The sequence below is a fragment of the Eriocheir sinensis genome, chromosome 69 (genome assembly GCF_024679095.1).
Source record: "Eriocheir sinensis breed Jianghai 21 chromosome 69, ASM2467909v1, whole genome shotgun sequence".
NCBI lineage: Eukaryota > Metazoa > Arthropoda > Malacostraca > Decapoda > Varunidae > Eriocheir > Eriocheir sinensis.
The window spans coordinates 7,304,366-7,309,365 of NC_066577.1; the positions used below are offsets into that span (position 1 = coordinate 7,304,366).

Genomic DNA, 5,000 nt, shown 5'->3' on the forward strand with positions numbered 1-5,000 from the left:
GCTGTTCGCGATCACTGAACACGCCCGTCAAGCCCACACTCAAGTCAGCGGCTATTCGCGATCACTGAACACGCCCGTCAAGCCCACACTTAAGTCAGCGGCTGTTCGCGATCACTGAACACACCCGTCAATACCACACTCAAGTCAGCGGCTATTCGCGATCACTGAACACGCCCGTCGAGGCCACACCCATATCAGCGGCTGTTCGCGATCACTGAACACGCCCGTCAAGCTCACACTCAAGTCAGCGGCTATTCGCGATCACTGAACACACCCGTCAAGGCTACACTCTAGTCAGCGGCTATTCGCGATCACTGAACACACCCGTCAAGGCTACACTCTAGTCAGCGGCTATTCGCGATCACTGAACACACCCGTCAAGGCTACACTCTAGTCAGCGGCTATTCGCGATCACTGAACACGCCCGTCAAGCCCACACTCAAGTCAGCGGCTATTCGCGATCACTGAACACGCCCGTCAAGCCCACACTCAAGTCAGCGGCTGTTCGCGATCACTGAACACACCCGTCATCGCCACACTCAAATCAGTGGCTATTCGCGATCACTGAACACGCCCGTCAAAGCCACACTCAAATCAGCGGGTATTCGCGATCACTGAACACGCCCGTCAATGCCACACTCAAATCAGTGGCTATTCGCGATCACTGAACACGCCCGTCAAAGCCACACTCAAATCAGTGGCTATTCGCGATCACTGAACACGCCCGTCAAAGCCACACTCAAATCAGCGGGTATTCGCGATCACTGAACACGCCCGTCAAGGCCACACTCAAGTCAGCGGGTATTCGCGATCACTGAACACGCCCGTCAAGGCCACACTCAAATCAGCGGGTATTCGCGATCACTGAACACGCCCGTCAAAGCCACACTCAAATCAGCGGGTATTCGCGATCACTGAACACACCCGTCAAGGCCACACTCAAATCAGCGGGTATTCGCGATCACTGAACACGCCCGTCAATGCCACACTCAAATCAGCGGATATTCGCGATCACTGAACACGCCCGGCAATGCCACACTCAAATCAGCGGATATTCGCGATCACTGAACACGCCCGTCAAGGCCACACACAAATCAGTGGCTATTCGCGATCACTGAACACGCCCGTCAAGGCCACACTCAAATCAGTGGCTATTCGCGATCACTGAACACGCCCGTCAAGGCCACACTCAAATCAGCGGGTATTCGCGATCACTGAACACGCCCGGCAATGCCACACTCAAATCAGCGGGTATTCGCGATCACTGAACACGCCCGTCAAGGCCACACACAAATCAGCGGCTATTCGCGATCACTGAACACGCCCGTCAAGGCCACACTCAAATCAGCGGGTATTCGCGATCACTGAACACGCCCGTCAAGGCCACACTCAAATCAGCGGGTATTCGCGATCACTGAACACGCCCGTCAAAGCCACACTCAAATCAGCGGGTATTCGCGATCACTGAACACACCTGTCAACCCCACACTCAAATCAACGGCTGTTCGCGATCACTGAACACACCTGTCAACCCCACACTCAAATCAGCGGGTATTCGCGATCACTGAACACGCCCGTCAAAGCCACACTCAAGTCAGCGGCTTTTCGCGATCACTGAACACGCCCGTCAAAGCCACACACAAATCAGCGGGTATTCGCGATCACTGAACACGCCCGTCAAGGCCACACTCAAGTCAGCGGGTATTCGCGATCACTGAACACATCCGTCAAGGCCACACTCAAGTCAGCGGGTATTCGCGATCACTGAACACATCCGTCAAGCCCACACTCAAGTCAGCGGGTATTCGCGATCACTGAACACATCCGTCAAGGCCACACTCAAGTCAGCGGCTATTCGCGATCACTGAACACATCCGTCAAGGCCACACTCAAATCAGCGGGTATTCGCGATCACTGAACACGCCTGTCAATGCCACACTCAAATCAGCGGGTATTCGCGATCACTGAACACGCCCGTCAATGCCACACTCAAATCAGCGGGTATTCGCGATCACTGAACACGCCCGTCAAGGCCACACTCAAGTCAGCGGCTATTCGCGATCATTGAACACGCCCGTCAAGGCCACACACAAATCAGCGGCTATTCGCGATCACTGAACACACCCGTCAAGGCTACACTCAAATCAGCGGGTATTCGCGATCACTGAACACGCCCGTCAAAGCCACACTCAAATCAGCGGCTATTCGCGATCACTGAACACGCCCGTCAATGCCACACTCAAATCAGCGGCTATTCGCGATCACTGAACACGCCCGTCAAGGCCACACACAAATCAGCGGGTATTCGCGATCACTGAACACGCCCGTCAAAGCCACACTCAAGTCAGCGGCTATTCGCGATCACTGAACACGCTCGTCAATACCACACTCAAGTCAGCGGCTATTCGCGATCACTGAACACGCCCATCGAGGCCACACCCATATCAGCGGCTGGTCGCGATCACTGAACACACCCGTCAAGCTCACACTCAAGTCAGCGGCTATTCGCGATCACTGAACACACCCGTCAAGCTCACACTCAAGTCAGCGGCTATTCGCGATCACTGAACACACCCGTCAAGCTCACACTCTAGTCAGCGGGTATTCGCGATCACTGAACACACCCGTCAAGCTCACACTCAAGTCAGCGGCTATTCGCGATCACTGAACACACCCGTCAAGCTCACACTCAAGTCAGCGGCTATTCGCGATCACTGAACACGCCCGTCAACCCCACACTCAAGTCAGCGGCTATTCGCGATCACTGAACACATCCGTCAAGCCCACACTCAAATCAGCGGGTATTCGCGATCACTGAACACGCCCGTCAAGGCCACACTCAAATCAGCGGGTATTCGCGATCACTGAACACGCCCGTCAAGGCCACACTCAAGTCAGCGGCTTTTCGCGATCACTGAACACGCCCGTCATCGCCACACTCAAATCAGTGGCTATTCGCGATCACTGAACACGCCCGTCAAGGCCACACTCAAGTCAGCGGGTATTCGCGATGATAAACTGAAGGTTACTGACCAGACAACCTCCTCCTATCTCTCTTCTTCCTCCTCTTGTTTTCCTTCCCTCACCCGGCCCCTGACCTTGACCTTCCTGTCCACAGCGGCCGAGGCGTCAGACACAAAGTGACCCCCGGCGCGGTGACCTTTACCTGACGGGGCGTGGTGGTGTGCCGCCCTGTCTTACCCTCCGAGGCACGTGTCGTCCACTGTGTCATCACCGTTGAGGGCAGCGCTTCCCAACCCTCGCGTCCCGTTCCCTCTTTGTCCAGTCACTGTGTCACCCGTGGCCCCCACAGCGACATGGGTCAGGCGGGCCACGCACGACCATCCCAGGGGACAAATTTGCCCCGTGTGGCGTGAGTGACAGCCCTGCATGGCACCGTGAGCTAATGGAGAGCAATTCTGGCATTTAATCGTTCAGTTTTAAGAGTTGTGTTCAGCATGTCTCCTGATCACAGTGTAATAAATTCAACGTTAAGTGTTCGGATCACAAAACCAAACAGGTGACCGGCGTGGCCTGACCCTCCAGCACACCCCAACAGTATGCACCGCGGGGTCTGAAATGGAAAATGCTGAAAAGTGAAGATGGCGCCACTATAAACACTTGCCTGCGCCACAACGGGCTGGGGCCGACCATCAGGCCCTACTATGAAGGCCACAGGCCGAGACGTTAAAAAACAGCTGACTTTGTTTCTAATGCCATGTTGTAGGAGTCATCAGCAACGTTGCCAGATTGTCGTACTTAGTCTCTTACATTTACCGACTTCCGGCCCAAAAACTGTCTTTTGGGCCCCAATAGCAAAATTCATTTATAGTTATCATTAAAATAGTTAATTCCTGATGCTTCTTGGCAATAGTTAGGGATCAGAAACCGGTAAATGCTATGTTCTGAATGCGACAGTCTGGCAACGGTGGTCATCAGGGCTAACAAATGTTATTATACAATGTCCTGTCTACAATGCATGGGTGAGCCAGGGAAACAACTTGAACACAACAACAACAAGATGGACAATCTGTTGATCGATGAAAATACTGACGGCCTCCGTGGACCACCTGAAACTCTTCCATGCACCCCTCGGCGCCGATGACCCTGGCTGGGAGCCGCCGCTTTAGGCTGGTCTTTCGTATTCGAACACGTGGGCAAAATATTTATATTTTCCCAATTAGCTTCCAGTTATCTGCTGAATAATCCTCCGTTTATTATCGCGGGTAACCGTTGACTTGAGTGAGCCCTTGACAACACGGCGGCGGGCGGGCACTGGTCAGGGGCGGCACACGAGCCTTTCTTTTCATACTGTGACACTCAACACTATTTTGTATTACTGTGGTGCCCTGTAAACACACATTTGACAAGGCTTTCGTGGGCGTTTGGGGCGTGTCCAGGGGTAGTTTCATGACCCTGGTGGTAGTGTGACCCTTCCTCTGTACCGTGAACCTAAAGAAACACACATTTGACAAGGCTTTCGTGGGTGTTTGGGGCATTTCCAGGGGTAGTTTCATGACCCTGGTGGTAGTGTGACCCTTCCTCTGTACCGTGAACCTAAAGAAACACACATTTGACAAGGCTTTCGTGAGAGTTGTGGGCATTTCCAGGGGTAGTTTTATGACCCTGGTGGTAGTGTGACCCTTCCTCTGTACCGTGAACCTAAAGAAACACACATTTGACAAGGCTTTCGTGAGAGTAGTGGGCATTTCCAGGGGTAGTTTCATGACCCTGGTGGTAGTGTGACCCTTCCTCTGTACCGTGAACCTAAAGAAACACATTTGACAAGGCTTTCGTGGGCGTTGTGGGCATTTCCAGGGGTAGTTTCATGACCCTGGTGGTAGTGTGACCCTTCCTCTGTACCGTGAACCTAAAGAAACACACATTTGACAAGGCTTTCGTGGGAGTTGTGGGCATTTCCAGGGGTAGTTTCATGACCCTGGTGGTAGTGTGACCCTTCCTCTGTACCGTGAACGTGAAAATCCCTCTTATGAACACCC

The 5,000-nt window shown here is 53.3% G+C and overlaps 2 protein-coding genes across 4 annotated transcripts in view; one reads left to right on the forward strand and one right to left on the reverse strand.

Annotated features, from left to right (window-relative positions):
- LOC126988579 (zwei Ig domain protein zig-8-like) overlaps positions 1-5,000 on the forward strand; it is a 48,374-nt gene that overhangs the window by 30,496 nt on the left and 12,878 nt on the right. The gene's annotated exons all lie outside the window — the stretch shown is intronic.
- LOC126988578 (uncharacterized) overlaps positions 1-5,000 on the reverse strand; it is a 10,616-nt gene that overhangs the window by 1,101 nt on the left and 4,515 nt on the right. The gene's annotated exons all lie outside the window — the stretch shown is intronic.